The sequence below is a fragment of the Astatotilapia calliptera genome, chromosome 11 (assembly GCF_900246225.1).
Source record: "Astatotilapia calliptera chromosome 11, fAstCal1.2, whole genome shotgun sequence".
In the NCBI taxonomy this organism is placed as follows: Eukaryota; Metazoa; Chordata; class Actinopteri; order Cichliformes; family Cichlidae; genus Astatotilapia; species Astatotilapia calliptera.
The window spans coordinates 36,630,113-36,644,720 of record NC_039312.1 but is presented as its reverse complement, the minus strand read 5'-3'; the positions used below and the strand labels follow the sequence as shown (position 1 = coordinate 36,644,720).

The window sequence follows — 14,608 nt, the reverse complement described above, 5'->3', positions numbered from 1 at the left end:
TGATCATGAGAACGGTGAGCAAAGATCCCAGAACCACACGGGGGGACCTGGTGAATGACCTGCAGAGAGCTGGGACCAAAGTAACAAAGGTCACCATGAGTAACACACTAAAACGGCCGGGAATCAAATCCCGCAGTGCCAGACGTGTTCCGCTGCTGAAGCCAGTGCATGTCCAGGCCCGTCTGAAGTTTGCCAGAGAGCACATGGATGATACAGCAGAGGATTGGGAGAATGTCATGTGGTCAGATGAAACCAAAGTAGAACTTTTTGGTATAAACTCAACTCGTCGTGTTTGGAGGAAGAAGAATACTGAGTTGCATCCCAAGAACATGGGGGTGGAAACATCATGCTATGGGGCTGTTTTTCTGCCAAGGGGACAGGACGACTGATCCGTGTTAAGGACAGAATGAATGGGGCCATGTATCGTGAGATTTTGAGCCAAAACCTCCTTCCATCAGTGAGAACTTTGAAGATGAAACGCGGCTGGGTCTTCCAACATGACAATGATCCAAAACACACCGCCCGGGCAACAAAGGAGTGGCTCCGTAAGAAGCATTTGAAAGTCCTGAAGTGGCCTAGCCAGTTGAAAGTCCGTGTTGCTCGGCGACAGCCCCAAAACATCACTGCTCTCGAGAAGATCTGCATGGAGGAATGGGCCAAAATACCAGCTACTGTGTGTGCAAACCTGGAAAAGACCTATAGTAAACGTTTGACCTCTGTTATTGCCAACAAAGGTTATGTTACAAAGTATTGAGTTGTGTTTTTGTTATTGACCAAATACTTATTTACCACTCTGATTTACGAATAAATTCTTTACAAATCCTACCATGTGAATTCATGGATTTTTTTTCACATTCTGTCTCTCACAGTTGACGTGTACCTCTGGTGCAAATTACTGACCTCTGTCATCATTTTAGGTGGGGGAACTTGCACAATCGGTGGCTGACTAAATACTTTTTTGCCCCACTGTATAGGACCGGGTGTTTCCAAAAAGAAAGGTATGTCTCCAACCAATTTAAATGAGACCCTTCAGGGCTTTTGTCTTCTCAAGGAATTACAAAGGAGCCGATACTTCAGACAATAGGCGGGGTCGCCACCCGACTGGTACACCTGCCCCATTTACCTTGTTGAGAAATTACAAAAAGAGCCAATACCGGCCACTTTAAACAATAGGTTGGGCCCTTGTTCGCATGGTACTCTCAACAACTAAGTGATACCCGCGGTGGGCCTTTGCAATCCTGAACAAATTCAAACAATTAGCCAGCTGTTGAAAAGTCGGAGCAGGTCTGGGCGACTGGTTTTAGAAGTATCACTGTAGCGTTTATTTTCTGAAGGGCTGAATGTTATTTGCGATCATCTGTTGTGTTAAAAACTACTCTGAAACCATGAAACCCCTTACAGAAGAAATGCCCGTTTGATCTGTTTTTAAATAAATAAAATGCTTGCATCGCTGCAAGGTGTGACACCAGAATCACAAAATGAGTGTATTTAAAAGACGATTAGTTTGAAAAGAGCGATACTGGCTGCTTTGGGGGAAAAGGTGACATTGTGTGCAGCGTGTTTTAGTAGTAGCCCCAATAGCATTTATTTTCTAAAGGGCTGAATGTTATTTGCGACCATCTGTTGTGTTAAAAACTACTCTGAAACCATGAAACCCCTTACAGAAGAAATGGCCCGTTTGATCCGTTTTTAAATAAATAAAATGCTTGCATCGCTGCAAGCTGAGACATTGTCAGATTTAGAAAATTAGTGTGATTAAAACACTATTACCAACACTTTTGACTAGAGCACCCCCTCTTTATTAAGGTTTATTAAGGTAAACCTATAAACTCATGTAACCCCTCTGACACCCTGTGGTGTTTCCACACATGAACAAGCATAACCGGTAGCACACCTGAACGCGCATGCCCACACGCACGAAACCGGTCAAACCATATTGGACTAGTGCCATCGTATTACTACTGCCAGTTATATCATGGTGATTGATTTTATTTTTGCCAGTAGTGTTTGCTCTTTATTTTGTCATATGGATGAGCAGTTTTTGACTTGTTCTGAAGCAGTGAATCAATCTGAAGGTAAGACAGTGTGTATTTTCTCATTGTGCATGCGTGTGAATGATCAGTATGTGGTCCAGAAGCCTTTTGTAAGAACCTCGAAAAGAGAAGATACATTTATTTGGTACGATAAAACATCAGGTGAGCCTGCCTTGAATCCCACCCCCATAACTTAGCAGTAAAGGTCTACTTACAATCACTCTCAGTGTTTCTTAGTTTGCCTTTAAAAAGGTGGGATGTGTAGTCTTTTTAAAGAAATGGAAGTTTATACCTCAACAGGCCAGTTTGGGAGGCACATTGTATTGCTTTAGACACTGATGTGTGTGATTTTATTTTATTTAAATCCTTTTCGTTTTCCCTTTTTTCCAGTACAAAAGGATATAGTTCCATCATCATATTGAAATTATTTAGTGAGCTTTGTGTGTTTGCCACTACAGTGCAGTGTGTGTTTGTGCTTGAGTGTTGCATGAATAGCTTTGGAAACCTAGAGGCAAACTACATTAAGTCTAGTTTGCCTTTCTATGCTTTCTATGCAAATATATACATTATCGTGCCAGTGCACAGTAGCAGACAAACAAAATAGATGCCTCCTTGTCAAAACTTTGTACCGCCGCTATGCTTTCTAATATACTTTTTTTTGTATGCAGTCACTGTGAAAGGAGGGAAATTGTTACAAAGAATTTAGTTGTTAATTTCTTTTCTGGAAAAGAAGCAATCACACGACACTTTTGCCTTTGACTTTATTCGTCTGGCTTCATGTGTTGGAGAAATGATTCTAAAGTAATCACTGTAGCAAACTGAATATTTCTGTCCATCAGATACTTTTGTGAAACCAAGCTTGTGGCTGCTGGGGAATCCCAGCATTGTCTGCTCGATCCAGTACAAAGAGATTAAAGCTGACGTGCAGCCTGTGTGTATAAATAAAAAGCTAAACTCTGCTCCTGGAGACCCGATGTCCCCTGACAGCAGAGCTTCATGTGTTTCCCTCCCATGATGCTCCTCTCCAGGAGGAGCTGCTGAAATCAGTTTCCTCTTCCTCTGAGTACACAGTACACAGTACACACTAACCGCTCACAACCACACTATTATGTACCACCCATATCTGTTTGCAGCAGCAACCTTTAGGTTACTTTGTTAGAGCATTGGGTGATTGTGCAGAGTCTCAATGAACATTTATTTTCTGGATTTAACATGTGACTTTATCAGATAATATTGTAGGTTTAAACACTTACAACTGGTATTCATGGGATATCCCAAGGCATTCATTAAAGAACAAACCATGTTTGACCAATAAAGATCGTTCACAAGTCAAACACAGGCACCCAGTCATTCATTGTTTGCTGTAGGTAATCAATAAGTGACTTCAGTCTCTACATAAATCTTTTACACAAAGTCAAATACACATTTTGAATACTGAAGGATTTTTAAAATTTTATAATTTTATAATTTTCTATATGCAATGCTCAGTGTTGGGGAGTAACGGAATACATGTACCGCCGTTAAGTATTTAAAATACAAAATATGAGTAACTGTATTCCGTTACAGTTACCGTTTAAAAAGGTGGTATTTAGAATACAGTTACTTTGCTGAAATAAATGGATTACACGGCAGTACTTTCCTGTTTCATATTGTGGCGGGTCAGGACTGTTTGGGTTTTGTTTGACAGCTACGTTCTGTAGTTCCAGGCGGCAGCGTTGCAGTTGCCATGGTTACAGGGTGACGCTCTCACTCTGCGTGTTTCCTGGGTGAGAGAGCGCCTTTTTGTTGTTGTTGTTGTGCTAAGCTAATAGGCACAATGCAGAATGTAGCATCATGGGCAGTGTAGTCCGTGCTGCAGGGAGAATGGACTGCCATACTCGTTATGGTGGGAGAAAAAGCAGAGTCAAAAGTACGAGTTGTCATCGAGCAAAAACGGGAGCTGGAAGCATGTAAATATAATAATAACCACTGCAGCCAAGAAGAGTGCCTGACGAGCCCAGTTGTAAGTAAGCTATTAAAACTCGACAGTATGCTGTGTTTGTGTTTTCCTCCGAAACAATAAGTTCCGTTGGAGCAGCCTTTCAACGCTTCTCTCTGTCTCTCGCAAGCAGAGTTGACCCAGACAACAAAGTAAAGCTATTTTTCGGCTAAGAGCCCTACACGGAACCCGTATTAGTCAGAGGTCCCTTTACTACGGTTCGGAGCCGCAGACCTTCAGTAATAGTAATAAATCACACAGCAATAGTACATTCACGTAGTTGTAAAATGCATGATAATATGTTAAGTAATCCAAAGTATTCAGAATACGTTACTCTCATTGAGTAACGTAACGGAATATGTTACACAATACATTTTAGGGCATGTATTCTGTATTCTGTAATGGAATACATTTTAAAAGTAACCTTCCCAACACTGGCAATGCTAGAAGACTAGTTAGTAATGATTGACACAACCTGTATTTGTTGATGTTACTGTCAATAATCTGATCATCACTGACAAGGTCAAGAATGATGTCGTCTCCTGTCAACCCATCAAGAGCAGAAGTAAGGCAAGGACCATAAAGCCCAGGATGGGAACACTAACTTTGGACCCTCTACCATTTTCCTTCATTGGGATGCAGGCATCCCAGTGAAGGAAAACTCGCCATTTTGAAAAGTCCTCAAGAACCTTTTTTCCTCAGACAGGCTTTTGTCCAAATGATGAATTAAAATCAGAAAGTGTTTAAAATTTTCTGGACAATAAGCCTCTTAAGCCAGGCTGCTGGCCTCATCCACCAGTGAATTACTGCATCCTCATTGCCTTGGCACTCAAGAGCAGCCATACTGGGAGCCTCAAAGCAGATTTACAATTTCACCAGGTTAGGATTTGATTGTCTAATTGCCCATGAGGTTCCTTCACTACTATCAGGAATGATTAGGTCTTTCAAAATGTAAGATGGGTCCCTTTTCATTCCAAAAAGATGTTTACACTGGATAAAACTGCTGCACTGTTCTGAGGTATTAGCTTTTCTGATGTTTAATACTTTCCCAGAGAGCACTTCCCATTTTTTCAAACGGCTCCAGGTGGCTGGAAGAACACCATCCAACAAACTTGTGCTTCAACAGCAGTTTAAGCAAAACATGCAACCAGCTGTGCAGAGATGGCAAGAGGAAGTCATGTTTTTGGCCACCTTACTTTAGATGGCCAATGGCAGCTTGAGGATGAGAGCCACACGTTGACAGGAGAATCCTTAAAGCAGCTGGAAAAGAGCATGTCCCACCCAGGTAAATGGAATGCAACCTTAATATGAGGAATGAATTGACTCATAACTCCAGTTTACTGTTAGAACTGGTAAGATATTTACAAGGAATTCAATTTGGTACCAAATATTAATTATTTTAAAGAAAATGCTTTGTAATAAAACTCATTTTGAAGTGTAGAATTCAGTTTAATTAACTGAGGTGCTGTTGGTTTGCAACAAATAACTGCGTTTTGTTCCAGATATGAGTCAGTGTTTATTTCCTATGTGATTTCAGTTAAAGGGGGAAATGTGCATTTAAACACTAGCATAATAAAACATATACTATAAAAGATCCATCTGCTGCACTGTTCATTATCTAAATATATGAATCCATCTTCTTACAAATAATTTGTCTTCACCAAAGCTCATACACACACAAATGGAGAGAGGTTAAACTGCTGACAATCACCCTTGATCAAAGACTGCAGTGTGCAGTAGCCTGCTGAAACAGGCTACTTTAGATGAGTGGTACTTATAAGTGGTACACTGTAAAATCTAAATAGTTCGCACAAGTTAAACAAATCATGCAGACTCATTGCCTCAAAAAAAAAAAAAAAACTAAGTAAAGCTCACTTATGATAACTAAGTTAGGGTTACTTATTCATTCTGAGTATAATGTCCAAAAGGCTTTAGCAAATCATTGAACTGATGATCCCACTGCTTCCAATGGCTTGTCTTTTTCCCAGATTGGTCTTCTGGATTTTTATTTCACAGGTTCATGTAATGTATTTTTTTTCCTCAAGATCCAATTTTCAGAGAAATGTCTAATCATAATTTTCAACTCAATCCCACAGCTGATGACGCAAAGACTATTTTAAATTTAAATTCAACTTGCCTGTTTTCTTTTGCAAGACGTTTATCTTTATGTAAATCTTTCCTTCATTTGACAACAGTCAAATGCTTTCTGCATATGCACTGACTGAAGGCTGATGTTTGGCAGACATTTACATTTCTGTTAGTCAAATCAGCGTTCTTGTATATGAAATTTAAGCAGTGAAACACTCAGTTGGATGTTGGTAGCTCACCGGGCAGCAGCAGGTATTTCTTCGTAAACACTTGAGCATCACACTCTGCAAAAAAGACAACATGATGCATAAGAGCAGGTATGTGCACCAACTGAACACTAAGATTATTGCTGCTCTTCATATTAACTGCTCATATAGAAAAGAACTATCCCTCTATTTAAGTAAAAGTGTCTTAATGCTCTCGATACAAAAGAATTTGGCTGGCATTGAAGACCATCTTGTGTGGAACCTTCATTCTCCTCATCATCACGACACCATCATCATCAGTGTTGCCAAGAAAATATCTTTACATCCAAAGATATTACACTTGGCAGGATGCCCAGAGATACTGCAGAGGGTAGGCTTTCATTTATAGTGATGCTTTTTAAAGCTCTTAAGCTAATATAACACTTTGTGATACAGCATTGGGAACCATGGAAAATATTTCACTTCATCAGAACAAGAAGAAAGCAATAATGCTTAGTGGAAATGAAACACTAAATGTATAAGGCCTAATTTACACCGTGGAGCCGTGCTCTCAAAAACTGATATAGATGTAACTCTGTGTTGTTGAATTTAGGAAAAAAGTGCTTAAAGTTTTTTAAACCTGTTTAGCGCCATCTTCTGTCAGTACGGAACTTACGGAGTTGGTTAGTTGTTGCGGTCAATACACTTACTTTAGTTTGTGTTACCTAACTAGTAACAGAACCAAAAACTCAGTGGAAAAAAGGAGACTAAAACTAAGAATGAATCTAAGAGGATCTCTTTTTGTACTGCAAAAATTAGTTTAATGCTAAGAAACCGAGGATGTTCTTTTATCAATTGGATTAGAATTTTGTACAAAGGACCTATGGCCTCGGCAAGGACTAATAATGATGTATCAAACCCTTTTCGATTGCACAGGGGCACGCGACAGGGAGATCCCATTTCTCCTTTTATTTTTGCCCTGGCCCTAGAACCTTTAGCAGCTTGTATACGGCTAAGTTCTGATATACTACCGATTATACATCAGTGTATTCCTCATAAGTTCTCCGCTTATGCTGATGACGTAGTTTTATTCATATCAAAACCTAAGACCTCTATCAGTCCACTATTGCAGCTTATTAATGAATTTGACTCTCTCTCAGGGTATAAGATAAATTGGACGAAAAGTGAACTTATGCCTCTGTCGGATGGGGTGGACATGGCTTATCTGCATAATACTCCATTTAGAATAGCGCTAGATAAGTTTGAATCACAGTCACACGTAAGGTGTCACAACTTTTAAAGCAAAATTGGGATAGAAAAGTTAATCAATTGGAAAAGAATATTGAGTTTGGGATCACATTGCAAATTTCCATGGTGGGGCGGATTAATGCCATCAAAATAGTAGTTTCGCTCAGATTTTTGTACATCTTTCAGTCAATCCCAGTGTGCATTCCCCAGTCATATTTTAAAAAGCTGGAATCTATTGTATCCTCCTATGTGTGGTCGGGTAAGGTTCCTAGAATTTCCAAAAAACATCTTGTTAAACATAAGACTTGTGGTGGTCTTGGACTCCCAAATTTTAGATTATATTATATGGCTGCACACTTAAATATTTTTTCATTTTGGCGAAGGTGTACTCCAGGTGCTGATTTGGAAGGACAACCTTCATGGTTGATGATGGAACACCTGTCTTGTAGACAAACTTGTCTTCCAGCCCTGCTTAATAGCCTGATAAAAGTGAAGAATACACTATATGGCAGAAATCCTGTGATTCAAAATTCAATTAAGGTCTGGAACCAACTATTGGGCACAGTAAAGGCTCCTAAAATGTATTTGGATGCCCCAATATGTAACAATCATGCCTTCAGGCCTGGGCTGGAGGACATCACGTTTGTGACATGGCAGGGAAGAGGGATTTGTTCTCTCAAAGATATTTACATTGATGGACATTTTCCATCTTTTCAGCAATTGAGGGTGAAACTTAATCTTCCTAATTCACATTTTTTCAGATTTTTACAGTTAAGACATTTCATCAAAGCATCTATTCCACAATACAATTTGATTCCTCGAAACTCACTGCTTGATAGCTTCATGTCAGTTGAGCCCTATATGGGCAGAAATCTGTGCCATCAGAAACTGAATTTGAATAAGTTCAATTTGAATTTGAATTGCTCAGATTGAATCTGAATTGTAACTTGAATAAATGCTTTTGAAAACTGAATTTGATTTAGTCTAATTTGAAATTGAATTTATGGTTTGAAAATGAATTGATTTGCTTTGAAACTGCATTTTATCCTTTAAAAATTCAGCTCTCGAATAATTTCAGTTTCACTTCTCACCATTCAGTTTCAGTTCTACAATTCAATTTCAGTTCCAAAATTCAGTTTTTTGGAACTTACATCCGGTTCCGGTTCAAGCGCAGATTAATAGAACTACGTTTTACTAGCGGACCGAAAGTGTTACTGACGGGAATCTACAGCGTCTTGAGCTGAATTAAGACTTCAGAAGTCATTCGTCATGTCGAATGAGCAGCGGATGAACTCTCAGGTTGGTAATAAATGTATTACATGTATAAGAACAAGCGTCATGTTAACAAATGATAGCCGTACAGTAACTTTTATGCTTATTGTAGCTGTTAGCTAAAAACGCTAATTTAGCGTAGTTTGCCCTGAATTCAGCTTTGACAACAAATATGATCGACTGTTTCTAGCAGAATTCCAAAGTTGTCATCTTGGACCCTCTCAGAGTACCCCCTCTGTATGCTTGCAGAGACCCCTACAGTAGGGAAACATGCAAAACGGTGCCCAAACCTTTGTATTTGAGCTTTATTTATGTCTTACACAGCATCCCAACTCTTTAGCTAACGTGAATAGTTAGTCTAATTCATTAGTGCAGCATTACTGGATCACCTCTGTTTGAAGTGATATAATGTGATATACAACTATCACTGAAACAGCAAACTTTGTAAATAAGCAAACAACACTTCTCATTCTCTAAACGTTTGGCCACAGCTGTAGATTACACTATCAGTGCTTGTTCACTCTTGACAATAATAACATTTCTAAATTTACTTTGTGCATTTACAGGTAAACAATATCTAATATTTTATCTAAATGACTGCTTTGTCTTTGAAAAGGGTGAAGAGCCTGAGGCCGGTGACAGTCCAGTTCTACTCTAAGTACATCCTTACAGTGGCTCACAGGACAAGGCCACATTCCTGTCCTGCCAGAAGAGAAGAGAAACTTCAGAGTCTTCATGCAGTTCAACCACACCTGTCATATTCCATATGACAGGGGTCTCAAACTCCAGTCCTCGAGGGCATGGAAAAGTTGCATGACACTTTGACCCTTGAGGACTGGAGTTTGAGACCCCTGCCGTATGGTGTTCATGCTGTTTTCTACCCCACAGTTACAGCATGTCTGACTGCCTGTTCAGCATATGCAAAAATATATGATGAGTTTAAGCATGTGATGACTAAGGCCTTCCATTATGGTGTTTGTCATCACATGTCACAGACATCTGGATGATCATTTGGAATAAACAAGAAACTAAAAACTTGTTGCTTCATCTTTTATCTTTATTATTATTATTATTATTATTGTTCTTATTTTACACTTTTCATTGTTAGGCATTAGGTTTATTTGTAGTAGTCCTTTCCAACGTCTTTCCCTCTTCCATGTTACTGTGGCAGCTTGTCAGCATCTATTTGGGGTTGGAAGTGGAACAGAAAGTAACGAAATCCAAAGTGCCATTAAAACCAGGAGAGGTTCTTATATTTCAGAAGGAGGGATTAATTCAAAAGAAATGACCTCAATGCCATATTTTATTTAGGAACCCTAGAGAGCACTTTGCAAAATAACACATTCTTATAATTTCACCCTCAGATGAGCCAAGCTACGACTGTCAGGGAAGGTGATGTAGGTACAGAGCATATGAGAGTGGTTAATGTCTCTTGTCTAGATGAAGGCACAAGAGGGATCAATGGCAAGGCGTAGAGATTCAGTATCTTCAGTCTTCAGTGGACACTCCATTTCTGGCACAAAACACCAGTAAAAGATGGTCGATTTAGGAGGTGACCCGACAACTTCAGCCTGTCAAACATAGTAATGGAGCAGTGTGTTTTAAAAAAAAAAAATCTAATTAAGCATGCACTCAGTACCCTAAGAATTATTATGGTAGTTAAACACAGTGATAGTTGTATATCATATTATATCACTTCAAACAGAGGTGATCCAGTAATGCTGCACTAATGAATTAGACTAACTATTCACGTTAGCTAAAGAGTTGGGATGCTGTGTAAGACATAAATAAAGCTCAAATACAAAGGTTTGGGCACCGTTTTACATGTTTCCCTACTGTAGGGGTCTCTGCAAGCATACAGAGGGGGTACTCTGAGAGGGTCCAAGATGACAACTTTGGAATTCTGCTAGAAACAGTCGATCATATTTGTTGTCAAAGCTGAATTCAGGGCAAACTACGCTAAATTAGCGTTTTTAGCTAACAGCTACAATAAGCATAACAGTTACCTTACGGCTATCATTTGTTAACATGACGCTTGCTCTTATACATGTAATACATTTATTACCAACCTGAGAGTTCATCCGCTGCTCATTCGACATGACGAATGACTTCTGAAGTCTTAATTCAGCTCAAGACGCTGTAGATTCCCGTCAGTAACACTTTCGGTCCGCTAGTAAAACGTAGTTCTATTAATCTGCGCTTGAACCGGAACCGGATGTAAGTTCCAAAAAACTGAATTTTGGAACTGAAATTGAATTGTAGAACTGAAACTGAATGGTGAGAAGTGAAACTGAAATTATTCGAGAGCTGAATTTTTAAAGGATAAAATGCAGTTTCAAAGCAAATCAATTCATTTTCAAACCATAAATTCAATTTCAAATTAGACTAATTCAAATTCAGTTTTCAAAAGCATTTATTCAAGTTACAATTCAGATTCAATCTGAGCAATTCAAATTCAAATTGAACTTATTCAAATTCAGTTTCTGATGGCACAGATTTCTGCCCATAGCCCTATACTAGAGGTGCTGTGTCTCGCTTTTACAGGGCCTTACTAGATATATACAGTCCTTCATCTGATATTTTTAGGGAGCAGTGGCAGGAAGAACTGGGTGTGGATGTTACTGATGATCTTTGGCAAGAGTACATTAAGAATATATATTGTAGTTCTATTAATGCTAGACATTGTCTGATCCAATTTAAGGTTGTGTATAGTTTGCATTTTTCTCCCACTAAAGTGAAAAAAATATATAAGAACATTTCAGCCCTCTGTGTTAAGTGTTCAAGTGGGCGAGGAACTTTATCTCACCTTTTCTTTCAATGCCAAAAACTACAGCTTTTTTGGAATTATTTGTTTGATTTTCTGACCAAAGCCATTGGCAGGGAGGTCCCATGTACCCCCTTTGCAGCATTGTTCGGGGTGTGTGAACTGGGATGGGCAAGGGACAAGACAGAGACGCAGGTTGTGTCAATGTCCACACTTGTGGCTAGAAAGCTGATACTTCTCTGCTGGAAGTCTGATAAACCTCCTACCTTCGAAATGTGGTTGAGAGAATTTGGAAATGTACTCCATCTGGAGAAAATCAGGTTTACCTTGTCTAACCGAGAGAGTGTGTTTTATAAGATTTGGCAACCAGAGATGTTAATCATGAATCAGTAATATATACAATATGAAACAACGACCATGGTGAGGCGGTTATCGCTAAACGAGCACGTTAGCTAGCTTGGCAGGTGGCTACCTAAGGTTAGCATCACCGGTTCGCAGTCATTACATTTAACCAGCAAACTCTTTCATATCACATTAACAATGGCTAACACTGAGCAGTGCTGATTTTCTAACACTGGAAACTCAAAATGTTAGAAATATTCCAGTGTTAGAAAATCAGCACTGCTCAGTGTTAGCCATTGTTAATCTTCAAAACTGACTAGGTTACTTTTAAACATATAACACTGTCAAAAGTGTTAATTTAACACTTAACAGTGTTGTATTTAACACTCAGAGGTGTGGACCCATATAGACACTCTCCAGTGTTCATTTAACACTGGAGATTTTGCTGTGTAGTTAACTAACACAAACTAATGTAAGTCAACTGACACCAACCAACACGGTGACGAAACATTCTGTACTGACAGAAGATGGTGCTAAACATGTTTTTAAAACTTTAAGCCCTTATTTCTTAAATCCAGCTTCACAGAGTTACATCTATGGGAGTTATTGAGAGCAGGTTTCCATGGTGTAAATACCCTTTATACATTTGGTGTTTCATTTCCACTTTAAAGCTTTAATCAAAACCTCAATGCGCTAATATTCATTATCACTATCAAAATCCTCAATGTAGACTTTACAATATAAAATGATACCTCTGGTCATTTATATGCTCAATGGCTAAAAACATCACTAATGGTGCGTTTTTTCTTACATTAAACACAAAATACCTTAGCCGAGGGAGGGAAGAGTATTACACTTGTAGTACAACACCAGCTACAGTTAAACTTGAGGTATGCAAAAATTTAGACTTCAGATGGGGGGGGGGGGGGGGGGGGGATAAGCAAAGGAATAGGCAATAGAAAATAGTTTTTTCTGAGTGATCACTACAAACTTTCTCTCCCCTCCAACAGACTTTATGGCCAGACTGATTTGGCTACCATCTATACAAAATCCGATGCAGATGCAATGGACTTGAGGGAATATTATTCATGGGTCTGTTGGTCAAACAATGATTTTTTGGACTTGTTCAGGGGACAATGTCATCCAGATAAAAACAAAATAACATGTGGTGCTGTTCATTATGACAGTGGCAGGTATGTGAGATTGTTGTTGATAATTCTTGTTTAAAGACGTGTTAAAAAATACTTTTTGCATTTTTAGTAAATATTTACAAATAAGTTACAGCTTTTAGATTTACATTAATGGCTGTATTTGGACAAACTTTGAAAAATCTGTTATATGAAATTGGTGTGTGTGCTAACTTTAAAAGAGACTTTGAGAGAGTCTTCAGTTTTTGTTTTCTAGTAAGAAGTGGGTAATAAACAGAACCACTGGAAATTTTTTGCGTCACTACACGACCAATATAACACAGCTGGACACTTTGATTCATTTTTCTCAACCACTCCCTTTAGCTGAGAGAACCACAATCTGCTGCCAGTTAGCCACATTTCCTGACTTAGGCTGGAGAGCCGCAGTGTCTCCAGATACTTCAGATAACAGTGCGCCTCTTAAGTTTTAAATGCATCAGATTCTTTCATGTTGTATTGATTCTTTCTCTTGAAAGGGTTTATGGAGCTGAATGCGACAAAAAATTCTTCTTCATGTGTAAAGGTTCAACTGAACTTATAACTCAGCCAATGAAATTTGATGATGCCCATAAATACTGCGAAAAGAAAGGTGGTGTGCTAACTTTGTCAGACTATGACCAACTGAATTCATTATTTGGTGATCAGGACTTTCCCATCTGGATTGGACTCCAGAGAGATGGTAAAGACAAACACTTCTGTTACAGTTTTGTAAACTAAAATGTAGTTCCATAACTCGGTCACACATTTTTTTTACTTTGCCTTTTTTTCACAGTTTAAGTCAATATCAGTAGCTGAAAATATAATAGCTTGCAAAATCTTCATCCTTAAGCATGTCTTACGAGTGAGATTCATGATTGTTTAGTTTATGATAAACTATTAAGTACTATTACTAAGTAATCTGGTAATTAAGCTAAGTAACTTATTCAAATCTGTAGAGTTGGGCATTTTTTCCCTACCCATTTTAGCCTTAAAGCAGGTGGTGGAACAGATTGATTACTTGAGAAACAGTAAACATATATTAACCTTATCTATTGTGGAAAAAATTCATTGTGTTCTGCAGGGCAAACGTGGAAATGGAGTGCAGGCTTGTCAAACTACACAAACTGGGCACCGGATGAGCCAGATAACAGTAAAAACTGTGTCTCCATCTCGTCTCTCAGCAAAAACATGACTACCCAAGACTGCTCCTCTCGGTTTCCCTTCCTTTGCTACAGGGCTGGACAGGACAGGACAGGACAGGACAACCTAGTTCTCGTAGAGGAGGATAACCTAGTTCTCGTAGAGGAGAACAAAACCTGGGAGGAGGCACTGGAACATTGCAGAGCACTCAGTTCACCCACAAGCTGCGACTTGGTCAGCATACAGCCTGACGACTACGATTATGTAATGAAAAAGTTGGTGGAGGCCAATGCTGAAGAGGTGGGTTCAAATTCAGTGACTCATGCATGAAATGTTTACATGAGATTTGCTTTCATGTTGTTGGTTAGAATGAGAACATGCAGCCAACATCT

General features: G+C 39.0%; 1 pseudogene; it reads left to right on the top strand.

The window, feature by feature from the left end:
- Positions 1 to 2,051: 2,051 nt before the first annotated feature.
- Positions 2,052 to 14,546, top strand: LOC113032857 (forkhead box protein N5-like; annotated as a pseudogene).
- Positions 14,547 to 14,608: the final 62 nt, after the last annotated feature.